This window comes from Salminus brasiliensis, chromosome 11, assembly GCF_030463535.1.
Source record: "Salminus brasiliensis chromosome 11, fSalBra1.hap2, whole genome shotgun sequence".
Lineage (NCBI taxonomy): Eukaryota > Metazoa > Chordata > Actinopteri > Characiformes > Bryconidae > Salminus > Salminus brasiliensis.
This window is the reverse complement of record NC_132888.1, coordinates 22,414,677-22,433,255: the sequence shown is the minus strand read 5'-3', so window position 1 is coordinate 22,433,255 and position 18,579 is coordinate 22,414,677. Positions and strand designations below refer to the sequence as shown.

The 18,579-nt window shown below is 44.9% G+C and overlaps 1 long non-coding RNA gene across 1 annotated transcript; it reads left to right on the top strand.

Moving 5' to 3' along the window:
- Positions 1 to 2,892: 2,892 nt before the first annotated feature.
- On the top strand, positions 2,893 to 5,877 carry LOC140565406 (uncharacterized). Its single transcript, XR_011980589.1, has 3 exons — positions 2,893 to 2,955; positions 5,452 to 5,582; positions 5,679 to 5,877. It is a non-coding gene; the product is annotated as an uncharacterized lncRNA (long non-coding RNA).
- The last annotated feature ends 12,702 nt before the right edge of the window (positions 5,878 to 18,579 follow it).

Genomic DNA, 18,579 nt, shown 5'->3' with positions numbered 1-18,579 from the left:
TAGAGTCTTTCAATCTTAGAGCAGGTAAACCGGAAATGAAAAGTAAAATTTCTTGGGACTCGAACCCGGGCCGCCGCGTCACGAGACTGACGCTCTGTCGCTTCACCAAAGCGGCAGTTATGAAAACGGCCAACAAATGAAACTTAAAAGGAGATGGGTTTAATAACAAAGGACGCCAGGGGAGAGCTGGCTACCTCTTTAACTCTAGAGGGAAAAACAACTGAAGAGCAAAAAGGATCTCCCAAAGAAACCAGAAAACTGAGAAGTTACAGGGAAGACAGACACCTGCCTTCCTCTGTAACACGAGTGTATGTGTGCTACGCGCACACACACACAGACACACAGACACCGGGAGAGAGACTCGGGAGGGAAACACACGAAGGGGAGTGACACACACTCAGCCTTCCACTCGAGACTACACAGGCACACAGATACACACACCACCAGAATCAAAAGATCCAGCAGTGGGGCAACTGGATCTGTGTGCCTATATAGCCTACTGCCCAGGTGTAGGGAATTGGGCTCAATCACTAGCTGGGGTGACTCGGGGCCTCCCCCTGGTGGCAGGAGGAGGCCTTGCCCTAGAGCTACCCCTAACATTTAGTATTCAAATGGATTATTAAATTCTGTCTAATAATAATTTTTCATGTAATTTTGGAGCATTTCTATTGGTCCATTCAATATCTTCATGTAAAGAAACCATAGAGATACAAGGTTCTTTCATTACAAATCACCAAACTGCATTCAATTTTTACAGTCCTGTAAGTGGCAACTTACTGAAGATGGGATTGCACAATTATCCTCGTAGAGGGTTTCTGACTGGAGACTGGTCTTTTAACATTGACCTCTCAGTGTCCTACATTGGGGAAAGCAAGATTGTCTGAGACAGCTCAGCACTAAGAGTACTGGCATGGGTATCACGTCTTTAATAAGTGTGATGTCTGCATATTCTGCTTTTTAATTAATCCCCCCTACTGTTTTATACCACTTACAGCCCTGCAACTATGTGTTTACAAGGGTTACCAGATACCATGCTCCAAGAGTGTCTACGTCTCTAAATGTAAAGTTCAGTACAGTATAACTGCTCTTTTTGCTTATTTGACAACATACAGGTCAGCAGAGAGTCTCTGAAAAAGCTGTTTGGCAGCAAAACCAAAAAAGACAACAGTAACAAGTGTTGCTAAACGACTATATGAAAAAACCCTATCCTAAAAACTCGATATTAAACATAAAGTAACAGGACAAATGAAAAAAGACAGAAGCATAAGGAGCATGATGACCTCTTGTGGAAGCGTCTACACACCACTTTCTTGAGGCACACACTTGTGTACTGCTCAAACTGCAGCTGTATATGACCTGATTCAGACTTTCCTCTGGTCACAGGTCTCATGATTAGTGAACATGTGAACATGTGACTGTATGCAGATCTTCACAGATCTTCTGTGTAACTCCACTAGCAGCTCTGCCTCCTCTTACAAGATGAATGGATGAATCTCTGGGCAGCATCATTGACACATGAATTTCGTTTCATTTTCTTCCCCCATAAAATTAGCCAATTAACCCACCCCTTCGAAACCTGGCCCTATCCCTTTTCACATCCACCCACACCAACTTGAGAGAATGCTTGATAATAGTGAATCATTAGCTGACTTCACTAAAGTCAGTTTTTTGTGTGGCAGGTTATTGAATATTTTACAAAGGCTCTCAAATATAAGTGATGTCCACATATGCTGTTTTTTTAATGTAGAAATCACAAAGGGCTTTGTTTTAAAAGTTTGAGCAAACAATTATGCATAATTATATATATAACCTTATATATATAAATCATATATAACCTCCTCAGTCGTTCAGTATACTGGACATTTCTTATCTGGATTTTGTAACTATACACACACACACACACACACATATATAAATATATATATATATATATATATATATATATATATATATATATATACATATATATATATATATAACTGAAATGTCTTAGCAAATGTCTTAAACATGTATTGTGGCAAAAACAATATTTAAAATGAGAGTTGTATGCACATTTAAAAAAATTTGAGCAAAACACATGTGAACTTAACACTGAATGTTGCTGTGTTTAGATACATATATGGTGTACATGTGCATCTAAAAATGTTATTTTATATAACATTACTTTATATAATGTATTTCTCAAGATCTTCTCATGTCTGTTTGGGACTGCCCTTGTAAAAAAAAAATAATAATAAAAAAGTAAAAGCCACTGCCATGCTTCACCGTAGGCAAGGTGTTTCATTCGTGCCAGTGTTCCTTTAACTTCAAACCTGTGACCTATGCTGTCAGCAGTATTTCCAGGATCATTCAGTGCCTTCGCTCTCTCTTTGTATCCTTTCCCTGGATTGCAACGATCTTTTCTCTGAACTTTCTGGACAACTCATCTTGCCACATTTCTAACATGCAATCAAACAGCATGTGGCGAAACCATTTGTTATATTAGATGTGTTAACAGGGTGTAAGATAGGGCCCTTTAAATGCTACATTTATGGCTCAGTTTATTTATTTATGACTTTATTGATTTTCTAACTGTTGTAGAAAAGCGATAGAACACTTGAGGTTGTGTGTTATTGTGTACCCCTTGTTATATTTGTGGTGTTGAGCTATTTCCATTGCTCTTGTTTGATTGGATTAATTCAATTAAAATTAAATATTACATTTTGGTTGAATGACATTGATTGCGACTGAAGTCGATTTTCTAAGTGAAGGAATCCTCTATAGAGGTCGAACATGCTGTTTTTGATTTTAATAACTATTTGTTCTCGCAGATATTCAAGGTCCGTATCCAATTTCACTGGTGGTATACAACTCGCTCACCAAAGCACCCAATCTCACATTCACCACTGAGATAGCATACAGAGGCATCTTACTTGGAGCTATGAGGAAAATCGCAGCGACCACAAATACTTTTAAGTAAGTTACAGCTTTCCAAATCCAGGTCTTGATTTTACAGGAAACTGTATAAGGTGAAAGTAAACACACGGGAAAGCAATTTAGCAAGGCTATTTATTTTGCTGAACTTAAAAACTTCAGGGGGTAAGTGAAATAGTACGTAACAGTCTTTTAAAAAGTGATACAAGCTCAAAACATTCAGAAGAGTTCAATGTTGTTTGAACAAAAGGAGCTTTCTGCCCTAAATACATCAGCATATATCCATCCGAAGATATTGTGATTAGTGGAAAGAGGTAGTATCAGCGCCTTAAACTGAATTATACAGCAAGTAAGTTCCGACCATGAGAGCTGATTGGTTGAGAAGCTCCCTAATCCGCCATAACGGCACTTTTTTTTTGTTCACAAACACTGGATCACTCCGCCAAATGCTGTTAATCATATAATGAACCAAGAAGAAACGTAAATGCCCTGAGCAAAAGAAAGCAAGAACAGCTTAAAACCAAACTTAAAGGATTAAGAGAAGAATTCACAATAACAACAAACAAACGGCCAGGGAGAAAAAACGTGAGAGAAAGAGAGTGAGTGGAGTTGCTGTGACTGACCGCTGAACGTGCTTGTTAAGGAACTAGAACGTCTGACTGTTGCCGTCTGCCTAGGTTAAAATTTAGACAGTGGAGCTCCTGTGCTTTCCATTGCCAAGATACACAGCGGCAGAAATTCACCTGAAAACCCCTCATTTCGAGACCACCTTGCTCATCTGTGTAGGTATATTTGCAAGCACTGTTTAAACGACGCAGGCGGAAGACGTGAAAATAGACTGTTGGTGGGGTGTAAGATAGCAACGAACATTGCAACACGCCTCGCACAGGGTGTAAGATAGGGCCCTTTTTTTGACTTTATTGATTTTCTAACTGTTGTATAAAAGCGACAGAACACTTGAAGTTGTTTGATTCAGCATTACGATAATATATTTTACTTCTACATCACATCTACAGTAAGTTTCTGATGAAACTGTGTATAAAATTGTGTGTTAGCTTCTGTCCTGTATGTCCTACATGCCTTGCTCTCCCCTACTGCATCAAAACCTTACCTTATAAGCTCTTATCTAGAGTGTTATTACAGAGGTGGACCAACGTAGGGTTTGGAGAACCCCAGTCTCCCACATGGAGTGGTAGGTCACTGCCAGATAGTGGTGTTAGTCATTGTGCCACACACTCTTTTAAAGCCTTTGGCCATAGTACCACCTAAATATAATATTAATATATTATATTTAATATAATATATAACACTATTAAAAGTGATCAAAATCATATTAATCTTAATATTAAACCTTTGCAGCGAAGCTTAACAAACAAGCTAAGCAATCAATGTTGGGTAAACAAAAGAATATGAATCCATAAAAAATCTGTTTCTAATTCTACCATGTAAAGTGTTCGACACTCATGTTGAAAAAGTGAGTGCTCTTTCATTTTAGTAGCTGGGTATACCTCTTCCACAGCATACCTGTATATAAGCTGGTTAATTAGAGGTTTACAATGCCCTCTCCTTCTTGCAGAACTGCTTTAGCCCCGTGGCATTTGCAAGCCTGAGCATTTCCTGCCACAGCATTTTTATAGGGTTAAGATCAATGACTAGGCCATTATATAATTGTGAGGCAGACTTGCTCATGTGCTTTGGATCATCGTCTTGTTGCATGACCCAACTGCACAAGACAACCAGTAGCCAAGCTTCAGCTTAATTCCTGTGATACAGAGTAGAACTCATCCTGATGCAGCAAAGCATCCTCAAACCCTACACTACCACCACCATGCTTCATAACTTAACTAAGGCAAGGGAGAAGGATTTCTGAGAATTAATGCAGAATTCCGTTTTGAAGATTGTACAGCATCTTCAAGGCTCAGCCAATCAGACAAAAAAATAGATAATCGAAAACGCACAGCAAATATGCAGTGCTACTTTCGCTTTAAGTACCATAAAATACAGTTTACATAGCTTAGCATTGTTACTTTCACCTTTAATGAATCTAGCTCACTGTATTTTATACAATTACTGGCCACTATATTGGAAACCTCTATCTTGTAGGCCCAATTTGCTACAGTTATAGACTGTAGCCTCTATGTTGATGCATCATTTGTGTCAATCTAGCCCATTATTAGGGATCTGGTTCTGCCCACAGAGCTGCTTTTGGAATATTGCTCTTTGTTGGTGTGTATAAAACCCCAGAAAACAGCAGACAATACAGTGCCTGATACTGACCAGCACCACACACACACTGCCAGGCCACACACTGCTGCCGGTATCACTGCTGTATTTAAAATGGTCCACCACAAACAGGTTAATTGAACATTGTGCTTTTAAAGCTTGGCAACAGATTACAGAATACAGCCTGTAACTGTACACCTATGCTGTAGACTTATAAAGCGGGTGTTTCTAATAAAGTGGACAATGAGTGTATATACAGAAATCAAAGAAAACAGAATGATATCCATCCTAAAAAGCTTTGTCTTATCTGTACAGATTTACCATCAGAGAAGATCCTAACTATGGTCCTTTCCTTGTGAGTGTGAATGGAGTGGCCGGCCACAACCGCACATACTGGGAGCTTCTCGCCAAGCTTCAGAATGGCACCATCATCCGGCCCGACGTTGGTCAGTACTGATTCCGGACAGCGATGATTCTCATTGGTCAGATTGGATGTAAATGTTTACTCATTACCATACAATGACATATGTTTCCTTTCCCAGGTGTTGGATGCTTCATTCCTAATCCAAACGATATGGTCATCCTAAAATACACAACCTGGTGATAGGAATCCAGGAATCCTCTATCAGAAGCACCTTGTTGTAATTGATTTATCACAAATGTCCAATAAAAAAGTACAGTTCAAGATTGTAAAGTCCACTGGATGAAGTCAAACAACCATTCAAAAAACATCATATATAAGCCCTGAATTTCATCTGAGGAACCTTGTTACCCAAGCTCTCTCTTTCTAAACTACCTTCACTGGGGTTACACAGAGCCCATGACACAAGCTCTTTTACCAAAACCTTCTTTCCTTCCCATAACAGCCTTCAGATAAGCTCTGTTACACAAGCTCTGTTAACAAACAGCATTGCGAACTCATTTAGAAAATGGTTCCCATCCCATCTGTAAAACTGCCAACCTCGTCATCATAAACCATAAGCAACTGGGAGATGTAATGGCACTGCTGAGGAGTTAGGATAAGTAAGTGCATTAATTATGAGGAGACTAAAGAACATTAAGGGCCTTGTTTTATTTTTTTGGGGCGGCGAGCTGTCAACCGTGCACCATGCAGCTTGATTTAGGGCGTGTCAGTGTGTCTTAGGTATCATAACAATGGGAAAGGTACACCTTGTGTGGCTCGAAACGTGCAAAAGCCATGTACTAAGTCAGAAGTTGACCTGAACACACCTCATTTTGACCACCTCGCCCATCGATGTAGATATATTCACAAGCATTGTTGCTATTTAAACAATGCAGACGGAAGGCCTGAAAATAGACGGTTGGGGGGGTGTAAGATGGCAATGAGCATCATGACGCGTCTTGCACAGGGTGTAAGATGGGGTTCGTGCTTTGAGCCACCACTGAAGGATTTGCTTTACACATGCATTTTTGGACAAGCTGAAAGATACAGAACCATCCCCGAGACCGAGGCAGTAAGAGTATACTAATATGACTTCTCATAAGCCTTGTCCTGGCCGCTTAGCTTAGCTAACTACATAGAGTGCCGAGTTTAGAGTAGTAACAATAGAGACGCTATTCTCCCTGTTATGAGCAAATGAATCAGGTTTGAATCTGGTTTGAAAATGGAAACGTCAGGTCACAATCATTTTTGGGCAGAGCCACTCTGCCTCTTAATTTTAACTAGTAAAGTAATAAAACAGCCCTATAGAAGTTGAGGAGTCCCCCAAAGAAAAATGGTGGTCAAGTAGACCAAGGCATTTTAAATGTTATGTTAGGGTGAATGTGGGACACCTAAGGATTATTTGGTGTAGGGCTTCCTCAAATAAATAAAAGTAAAGAGAAGTGGGTTAAGGTGGGCCCCGAGTGATCCAGAGGATAAGGCACTGTCACATTGACCAGAGAGTCGCTAGTTCAAATCACTGGTCACACTGCTAGCCATCAGCAGTCGGGCCACGGGAAAGCACAACTGGCCTTGCTCTCTCCAGCGTGGGTAGACTGGCATCTGCTGACCAGCACTGGCGCTTTCCTCCGAGTGTGTTAGTGGTTTGGTGAAAAGGGGCGGGGCTGACTGTGCATGTGTCGGAGGAGGCGTGTGTCATCTTCATCCTGGGGACAATATGGATGGGTTGGGTAATTGGCCCCAATTGGCGATCCAAACTGGGGAGAAAATGAGTAAATGACAACAACAATGGGTTAAGACAAGCTGTGATGGCATGTGATCAAATTCACATGACTTCTCAACAGCAAACAGAAAGAACCAACTATTTGAGGAGCACCCAAAGTCCAACATACTTTATAAATGTATGAATAAAAAGAATTTCTACTAGTTTAGTCAGGCTGTGTTTATGGTATGTGTCATGCCTGCCCCTGTTCTGTTCTGTCTGCTTCTGTTTTCTGTTGCCCTGTGCTCCCAAGGCTCTGTTTGTGTCTTGTCTGTCCTAGCCCCACCTGTCCATTAGTGTTCCCATCTATGTCTCCTTTGTAACCATGCCCCCTTGTTGTTCCTCACTTTCCTTCCTATAAGTACCCCTTCAGCCTTCCTCTGTCTGGTCTTGTGCGTTTTATGGTTTGTTGACTTGGCCTGGGTCTGTGTAAGTTTTGTATTGTTTTATTTTTATTAATTAATAATAAATATTAATAAATAGAGGTATCTTTGATTTTTTTAGTCTCTTCAAACTAGCTAAGGTTATTCTTGGGGGAATAGCAAAGCACTTTTTTAAGTCACTCTGGTGACAAGCGTCTGATGTAAATGTAAATATCCTGCGTGTACGTCCACCTCCGTCCCCAACCTCTACAAACCGTGACAGTATGTTCGTTCATCAACAAATATAATATTATAGGTGTTAATAAAAAAAATTTATATTGTAATTAGATTTTTTACATATAAAAAAAAAAAAGTATGACAATGGCTTGCTTAAATGGGGACAGTTGTAGGGTATTGACCTGGCTATAATAGGTATTTATTGGGGTTTAGTGTAATGTGGTGCTCACTTACAGCGGGGTTGAACTCAGGCCGCCGTGTTGGAGGGCCGGCGCGCTACTGAGTGAGCTACCACGATCACGTGACCAACGGGCCCAAGTGCAGAGTCTTTCAATCTTAGAGCAGGTAAACCGGAAATGAAAAGTAAAATTTCTTGGGACTCGAACCCGGGCCGCCGCGTCACGAGACTGACGCTCTGTCGCTTCACCAAAGCGGCAGTTATGAAAACGGCCAACAAATGAAACTTAAAAGGAGATGGGTTTAATAACAAAGGACGCCAGGGGAGAGCTGGCTACCTCTTTAACTCTAGAGGGAAAAACAACTGAAGAGCAAAAAGGATCTCCCAAAAGAAACCAGAAAACTGAGAAGTTACAGGGAAGACAGACACCTGCCTTCCTCTGTAACACGAGTGTATGCGTGCTACGCGCACACACACACAGACACACACACCAGGGAAGACAGACACCTGCCTTCCTCTGTAACACGAGTGTATGTGTGCTACGCGCACACACACACAGACACCGGGAGAGAGACTCGGGAGGGAAACACACGAAGGGGAGTGACACACACTCAGCCTTCCACTCGAGACTACACAGGCACACAGATACACACACCACCAGAATCAAAAGATCCAGCAGTGGGGCAACTGGATCTGTGTGCCTATATAGCCTACTGCCCAGGTGTAGGGAATTGGGCTCAATCACTAGCTGGGGTGACTCGGGGCCTCCCCCTGGTGGCAGGAGGAGGCCTTGCCCTAGAGCTACCCCTTACAGGACCCCCCCCCCGAGGGGCGGCACCCGACGTCCCCAACCCAGCTGCACGGTCCCGACGAAATGCCCGGACAAGCCCGGGATCCAGAATGTGGCGGGAGGGCACCCAGGACCGCTCCTCCGGGCCATAACCCTCCCAGTCCACAAGGTACTGGAGCCCGCCTCGGACCCGCCGGACGTCCAGAAGGCGCTTGACAGTGTAAGCTGGCGCACCGCCAACTGTACGCGGACCCGGCGGATCGGTGGAACCCACGGAACACAAGACTGGCTTGAGGCGGGACACATGGAAGGTGGGGTTAACACGCATTGAAGGGGGAAGGGCAAGGCGGTAGGCAACAGGATTGACCCGCCGAAGGATCTTGAATGGCCCGATGTAACGAGGAGCCAGCTTGCGAGGGGCACCACGTAAGGGCAGATCCTTGGCTGAAAGCCAAACCCGTTGCCCAGGGCGATAAGTGGGAGCTGGCAACCGCCTCCTGTCAGCGTAGCGTTTCTGAGTAGCTTTCGCAGACAGAAGGGACTTGCGGGCCTTCTGCCAGGTCTTACGGCAGCGCCTGACTAGCAGTTCTGCCGAACGAACCCCCGTCCCCGTCTCCTGTCCGGGGAACATGGGCGGAGCATATCCATACTGGCACTCAAAGGGGGACATTCCCAGGGATGAGTGCCAGAGGGTGTTATGTGCATACTCCGCCCAAATGAGTTGATCAGACCAGGTAGACGGGGAGGAGGAGGCCAGACAGCGGAGGGTGCGCTCCAGGTCTTGATTGACCCTCTCTGTCTGGCCATTAGACTGGGGGTGAAAGCCAGATGAGAGGCTGGCCTCTGCCCCCAATAGTCGACAAAAGGCCCCCCAGAACCGGCTGGTAAATTGAGGCCCACGGTCTGACACGATGTCGGAGGGGAGTCCGTGAACCCGAACCACCTGGTTGAGCACCAGCTCGGCCGTCTCCTTAGCGGTTGGCAGCTTTGGGAGAGCCACAAAGCAGCCAGCCTTGGAGAACCGGTCCACAATGACTAGAATCACCGTGTTGCCACGTGACCGGGGCAACCCAGTGATAAAGTCAAGGGACAGGTGAGACCAAGGACGTGAGGGGACGGCCAACGGAAGTAGTAGACCAGTGGGCCTGGTTCTGGGGTCTTTACATTGGGAGCACACCAAACATGAGGCCACATGAGCTCGTACGTCTAGTTCCATGCGGGGCCACCAAAACCGCCGCCGCAGAAGCTCGAGCGTGCGCTTAGTCCCTGGGTGTGCTGCCTGGGAAGACGCATGGCCCCACTGAAGCACCCGTTCCCTTACAGGCCCGGGTACATAAAGCCGATCCGGGGGGCCACCACCCGGATCAGGCTCAGTAAGGTGAGCCCGCTTGATTGCGTCCTCCAGTCCCCATCGGACGGGCGCCACGATCCGGGTTTTGGGGACTATTGTCGTGGGTGTGTTTGATTGAGGAGGGGGCTCCCACTGGCGAGAGAGAGCATCGGGCTTGGTGTTCTTCGAGCCCGGTCGGAATGACAGTATGAAATCAAACCGAGTGAAGAACAATCCCCACCTGGCCTGGCGCGGATTAAGACGTTTGGCCTGCTGGATGTAGGCCAAATTCTTGTGGTCCGTCCAGACCAGAAAGGGATGTTTTGCTCCCTCAAGCCAGTGTCTCCACTCCTCCAGCGCCAGCTTTACTGCTAGCAGTTCACGGTCACCCACATCATAGTTCCGTTCCGCAGGGGTGAGGCGGTGAGAGAAGTAGGCACAGGGGTGCAGCTTCTGGCCAGGACCAGACCGCTGGGAGAGGACAGCCCCCACGCCTACCTCAGAGGCATCCACCTCTACAAGGAACGGGAGTTCTGGGTCAGGCAATTGGAGAACCGGGGCCGTGGTCAACAGGCGCCTTAGCGTGTCGAACGCCTCCTGGGCTTCCGTGGACCAGACGAACCTCCCCGATGTTTTTCTTGTTAAGGCGGTCAAAGGGGCTGCCACGGAGCCAAAATTCCTCACAAACCGCCGGAAGAAATTGGCGAACCCAAGGAAGCGTTGGACTAGGCGCAAAGAGGTTGGACGCGGCCAGTTGTCCACGGCCTTGATTTTGGCCGGGTCCATGCGCAGGGTGTTGTGGGACACAACAAAGCCCAGAAAGGAGATTGTCTGCGCATGGAAATGAGATTTCTCTACTTTCACAAAAAGGTGGTTCTCCAGGAGCAATTGGAGAACCCGGCGGACGTGGGTGACGTGTTCGTCTACAGACCTACTATAGATGAGGATATCATCTAAGTATACGAACACGTACCTGTCCAATGCCTCCCTGAGGACCTCGTTGATGTAGCGCTGGAAGACGGCGGGTGCGTTCATCAATCCGAATGGCATGACGAGGTACTCGTAGTGCCCAGACGGAGTGATAAACGCCGTCTTCCACTCATCACCCTCTTTGACCCTAACCAAGTTGTAGGCACTGCGCAGGTCCAGCTTGGTGAAGATGGAGGCCTGCTGCAGTGCCTCAAAGGCTGAGGTCATGAGGGGCAATGGGTAGCGGTCCTTGGTGGTGATTTTGTTGAGACCCCTGTAGTCAATACAGGGTCTCAAACCCCCATCCTTCTTCCCCACAAAGAAGAAGCCGGCTCCGGCTGGGGAAGTGGACGGCCGAATGAACCCCAGAGCCAGGGCCTCCTGGACATAGTTCTCCATTGCCTGGCGTTCTGGCGCCGACAACGAGAACAGCCTACCCCTAGGGGGGGTAGTGCCAGGGAGGAGGTTGATAGCAATGTCAAAAGGTCTGTGGGGGGGCAGCAATTGGGCCTGTCGTTTGCTGAACACCTCCCGAAGGTCCCAGTACTCTTTCGGCACTTGCAAGGGGTCAAAACCTTCAGGAACGGTGTCGGTAGCCACAGAAGCCCCTGGGGCCTTGAGGCAGGAGGACTGACAAGCTGGCCCCCATGCCAAGACAGACCGAGATAGCCAGTCCACATGGGGGTTGTGCCGCTGGAGCCAGGGGAAACCCAGAACTAACTGCAAGTCGGGAGCACTAATGATGAAAAACACTATCCGCTCGGTGTGAGGACCGACTCGCAGCATAAGAGGGTGGGTTTGGTGGGACACCACCCCGGGCTCCAGTGACCGACCGTCTATAGCTGCTATGGGCATAGGCTCCCTTAAGGGGACCAGCGGCAGGGCCAGCTTCCTGGCAAGGCCAGCATCCAGAAAGTTCCCTGCTGCTCCAGAGTTCAAGAAGGCAGGCAAGCGGACCTCAAACATCCCTGACGCTAGTGTGGCATTGAGGAATACCCCCTGGGCCCGAGGGAGAAGCGTCAGGTCAGTCAGTGGTCTCCCCTGCCCTGACGGACATTTGGCTTTTCCAGAGAGCTCGGGGCAAGCAGAACGGAGATGCCCAGAGACCCCACAGTAGAGGCACCTGCCCTCACGCATGCGGGCTTCACGTTCCTGCCGTGGCAGGCGAGTGTGCCCCAACTGCATGGGCTGGACACCACCATCGGGAGGCTCCTCTAACCCCCTAAAAGAGCCAGAGACAGCCGGTGGGCCATTAGAAGCTCGAGGGGCTTTGGCACTCCGCGCCCTTCGCCTCTCCTCGAGACGGTTATCAACCCGTTGGGCCAGCTCAATGAGTCGATCGAGGGAGGTGGGAGGGTCACGGCAGGCCAGCTCATCCTTGAGCTCTTCACCGAGACCATGGTGGAAAGCCGAGGTGAGAGCGCTGGCATTCCATCCACTCTCTGTCGATAGCGTGCGGAATTCGATGGCATACTCAGCCACCGACCTTTTTCCCTGACGCAGGTGCAGGAGGCGGGACCCTGCCTCTTCTCCACGGAGCGGAAGGTCGAAAGCCTGTGACAGCGCAGCCGCAAACCGGGCCGTGGAGGCACATACGTGGGGTTGGTGCTCCCACACCGGGGTGGCCCAGGCTAATGCCCTACCGGTGAGGAGAGAGATGATGTATGCCACCTTAGCACGCTCAGAAGAACAGTGGGATGGTTGCAGCTCGAAAGCCAGTGAACACTGAAGGAGGAACCCTCTACATCCTCCTGGTTCACCAGCATAGCGCTCTGGGGCTGGTAGAGGGGGCTCAGCATAAGGAATCATGGCTGCTTGGGCAGGGGCAGCCTCCTCCTGGGGAGGTTCAGGAGTGTGCTGGGCTACTAGATTTGTCAGACCCTGCAGCTGAGAAAGGATCTGCTGCAGGGCCTGCTCATGCCTCCCCACAGTCACCCCCTGATTAGCTAGAGTGGCTTTTACCTGCTCTAGATTGAACATCCCTGCTGGGTCCATGTCTTGGCTGGATCTTTCTGTAATGTGGTGCTCACTTACAGCGGGGTTGAACCCAGGCCGCCGTGTTGGAGGGCCGGCGCGCTACTGAGTGAGCTACCACGATCACGTGACCAACGGGCCCAAGTGCAGAGTCTTTCAATCTTAGAGCAGGTAAACCGGAAATGAAAAGTAAAATTTCTTGGGACTCGAACCCGGGCCGCCGCGTCACGAGACTGACGCTCTGTCGCTTCACCAAAGCGGCAGTTATGAAAACAGCCAACAAATGAAACTTAAAAGGAGATGGGTTTAATAACAAAGGACGCCAGGGGAGAGCTGGCTACCTCTTTAACTCTAGAGGGAAAAACAACTGAAGAGCAAAAAGGATCTCCCAAAAGAAACCAGAAAACTGAGAAGTTACAGGGAAGACAGACACCTGCCTTCCTCTGTAACACGAGTGTATGTGTGCTACGCGCACACACACACAGACACACAGACACCGGGAGAGAGACTCGGGAGGGAAACACACGAAGGGGAGTGACACACACTCAGCCTTCCACTCGAGACTACACAGGCACACAGATACACACACCACCAGAATCAAAAGATCCAGCAGTGGGGCAACTGGATCTGTGTGCCTATATAGCCTACTGCCCAGGTGTAGGGAATTGGGCTCAATCACTAGCTGGGGTGACTCGGGGCCTCCCCCTGGTGGCAGGAGGAGGCCTTGCCCTAGAGCTACCCCTAACATTTAGTATTCAAATGGATTATTAAATTCTGTCTAATAATAATTTTTCATGTAATTTTGGAGCATTTCTATTGGTCCATTCAATATCTTCATGTAAAGAAACCATAGAGATACAAGGTTCTTTCATTACAAATCACCAAACTGCATTCAATTTTTACAGTCCTGTAAGTGGCAACTTACTGAAGATGGGATTGCACAATTATCCTCGTAGAGGGTTTCTGACTGGAGACTGGTCTTTTAACATTGACCTCTCAGTGTCCTACATTGGGGAAAGCAAGATTGTCTGAGACAGCTCGGCACTAAGAGTACTGGCATGGGTATCACGTCTTTAATAAGTGTGATGTCTGCATATTCTGCTTTTTAATTAATCCCCCCTACTGTTTTATACCACTTACAGCCCTGCAACTATGTGTTTACAAGGGTTACCAGATACCATGCTCCAAGAGTGTCTACGTCTCTAAATGTAAAGTTCAGTACAGTATAACTGCTCTTTTTGCTTATTTGACAACATACAGGTCAGCAGAGAGTCTCTGAAAAAGCTGTTTGGCAGCAAAACCAAAAAAGACCAACAGTAACAAGTGTTGCTAAACGACTATATGAAAAAACCCTATCCTAAAAACTCGATATTAAACATAAAGTAACAGGACAAATGAAAAAAGACAGAAGCATAAGGAGCATGATGACCTCTTGTGGAAGCGTCTACACACCACTTTCTTGAGGCACACACTTGTGTACTGCTCAAACTGCAGCTGTATATGACCTGATTCAGACTTTCCTCTGGTCACAGGTCTCATGATTAGTGAACATGTGAACATGTGACTGTATGCAGATCTTCACAGATCTTCTGTGTAACTCCACTAGCAGCTCTGCCTCCTCTTACAAGATGAATGGATGGAATCTCTGGGCAGCATCATTGACACATGAATTTCGTTTCATTTTCTTCCCCCATAAAATTAGCCAATTAACCCACCCCTTCGAAACCTGGCCCTATCCCTTTTCACATCCACCCACACCAACTTGAGAGAATGCTTGATAATAGTGAATCATTAGCTGACTTCACTAAAGTCAGTTTTTTGTGTGGCAGGTTATTGAATATTTTACAAAGGCTCTCAAATATAAGTGATGTCCACATATGCTGTTTTTTTAATGTAGAAATCACAAAGGGCTTTGTTTTAAAAGTTTGAGCAAACAATTATGCATAATTATATATATAACCTTATATATATAAATCATATATAACCTCCTCAGTCGTTCAGTATACTGGACATTTCTTATCTGGATTTTGTAACTATACACACACACACACACACACATATATAAATATATATATATATATATATATATATATATATATATATATATATATATATATATATATATACATATATATATATATATATAACTGAAATGTCTTAGCAAATGTCTTAAACATGTATTGTGGCAAAAACAATATTTAAAATGAGAGTTGTATGCACATTTAAAAAAATTTGAGCAAAACACATGTGAACTTAACACTGAATGTTGCTGTGTTTAGATACATATATGGTGTACATGTGCATCTAAAAATGTTATTTTATATAACATTACTTTATATAATGTATTTCTCAAGATCTTCTCATGTCTGTTTGGGACTGCCCTTGTAAAAAAAAAATAATAATAAAAAAGTAAAAGCCACTGCCATGCTTCACCGTAGGCAAGGTGTTTCATTCGTGCCAGTGTTCCTTTAACTTCAAACCTGTGACCTATGCTGTCAGCAGTATTTCCAGGATCATTCAGTGCCTTCGCTCTCTCTTTGTATCCTTTCCCTGGATTGCAACGATCTTTTCTCTGAACTTTCTGGACAACTCATCTTGCCACATTTCTAACATGCAATCAAACAGCATGTGGCGAAACCATTTGTTATATTAGATGTGTTAACAGGGTGTAAGATAGGGCCCTTTAAATGCTACATTTATGGCTCAGTTTATTTATTTATGACTTTATTGATTTTCTAACTGTTGTAGAAAAGCGATAGAACACTTGAGGTTGTGTGTTATTGTGTACCCCTTGTTATATTTGTGGTGTTGAGCTATTTCCATTGCTCTTGTTTGATTGGATTAATTCAATTAAAATTAAATATTACATTTTGGTTGAATGACATTGATTGCGACTGAAGTCGATTTTCTAAGTGAAGGAATCCTCTATAGAGGTCGAACATGCTGTTTTTGATTTTAATAACTATTTGTTCTCGCAGATATTCAAGGTCCGTATCCAATTTCACTGGTGGTATACAACTCGCTCACCAAAGCACCCAATCTCACATTCACCACTGAGATAGCATACAGAGGCATCTTACTTGGAGCTATGAGGAAAATCGCAGCGACCACAAATACTTTTAAGTAAGTTACAGCTTTCCAAATCCAGGTCTTGATTTTACAGGAAACTGTATAAGGTGAAAGTAAACACACGGGAAAGCAATTTAGCAAGGCTATTTATTTTGCTGAACTTAAAAACTTCAGGGGGTAAGTGAAATAGTACGTAACAGTCTTTTAAAAAGTGATACAAGCTCAAAACATTCAGAAGAGTTCAATGTTGTTTGAACAAAAGGAGCTTTCTGCCCTAAATACATCAGCATATATCCATCCGAAGATATTGTGATTAGTGGAAAGAGGTAGTATCAGCGCCTTAAACTGAATTATACAGCAAGTAAGTTCCGACCATGAGAGCTGATTGGTTGAGAAGCTCCCTAATCCGCCATAACGGCACTTTTTTTTTGTTCACAAACACTGGATCACTCCGCCAAATGCTGTTAATCATATAATGAACCAAGAAGAAACGTAAATGCCCTGAGCAAAAGAAAGCAAGAACAGCTTAAAACCAAACTTAAAGGATTAAGAGAAGAATTCACAATAACAACAAACAAACGGCCAGGGAGAAAAAACGTGAGAGAAAGAGAGTGAGTGGAGTTGCTGTGACTGACCGCTGAACGTGCTTGTTAAGGAACTAGAACGTCTGACTGTTGCCGTCTGCCTAGGTTAAAATTTAGACAGTGGAGCTCCTGTGCTTTCCATTGCCAAGATACACAGCGGCAGAAATTCACCTGAAAACCCCTCATTTCGAGACCACCTTGCTCATCTGTGTAGGTATATTTGCAAGCACTGTTTAAACGACGCAGGCGGAAGACGTGAAAATAGACTGTTGGTGGGGTGTAAGATAGCAACGAACATTGCAACACGCCTCGCACAGGGTGTAAGATAGGGCCCTTTTTTTGACTTTATTGATTTTCTAACTGTTGTATAAAAGCGACAGAACACTTGAAGTTGTTTGATTCAGCATTACGATAATATATTTTACTTCTACATCACATCTACAGTAAGTTTCTGATGAAACTGTGTATAAAATTGTGTGTTAGCTTCTGTCCTGTATGTCCTACATGCCTTGCTCTCCCCTACTGCATCAAAACCTTACCTTATAAGCTCTTATCTAGAGTGTTATTACAGAGGTGGACCAACGTAGGGTTTGGAGAACCCCAGTCTCCCACATGGAGTGGTAGGTCACTGCCAGATAGTGGTGTTAGTCATTGTGCCACACACTCTTTTAAAGCCTTTGGCCATAGTACCACCTAAATATAATATTAATATATTATATTTAATATAATATATAACACTATTAAAAGTGATCAAAATCATATTAATCTTAATATTAAACCTTTGCAGCGAAGCTTAACAAACAAGCTAAGCAATCAATGTTGGGTAAACAAAAGAATATGAATCCATAAAAAATCTGTTTCTAATTCTACCATGTAAAGTGTTCGACACTCATGTTGAAAAAGTGAGTGCTCTTTCATTTTAGTAGCTGGGTATACCTCTTCCACAGCATACCTGTATATAAGCTGGTTAATTAGAGGTTTACAATGCCCTCTCCTTCTTGCAGAACTGCTTTAGCCCCGTGGCATTTGCAAGCCTGAGCATTTCCTGCCACAGCATTTTTATAGGGTTAAGATCAATGACTAGGCCATTATATAATTGTGAGGCAGACTTGCTCATGTGCTTTGGATCATCGTCTTGTTGCATGACCCAACTGCACAAGACAACCAGTAGCCAAGCTTCAGCTTAATTCCTGTGATACAGAGTAGAACTCATCCTGATGCAGCAAAGCATCCTCAAACCCTACACTACCACCACCATGCTTCATAACTTAACTAAGGCAAGGGAGAAGGATTTCTGAGAATTAATGCAGAATTCCGTTTTGAAGATTGTACAGCATCTTCAAGGCTCAGCCAATCAGACAAAAAAATAGATAATCGAAAACGCACAGCAAATATGCAGTGCTACTTTCGCTTTAAGTACCATAAAATACAGTTTACATAGCTTAGCATTGTTACTTTCACCTTTAATGAATCTAGCTCACTGTATTTTATACAATTACTGGCCACTATATTGGAAACCTCTATCTTGTAGGCCCAATTTGCTACAGTTATAGACTGTAGCCTCTATGTTGATGCATCATTTGTGTCAATCTAGCCCATTATTAGGGATCTGGTTCTGCCCACAGAGCTGCTTTTGGAATATTGCTCTTTGTTGGTGTGTATAAAACCCCAGAAAACAGCAGACAATACAGTGCCTGATACTGACCAGCACCACACACACACTGCCAGGCCACACACTGCTGCCGGTATCACTGCTGTATTTAAAATGGTCCACCACAAACAGGT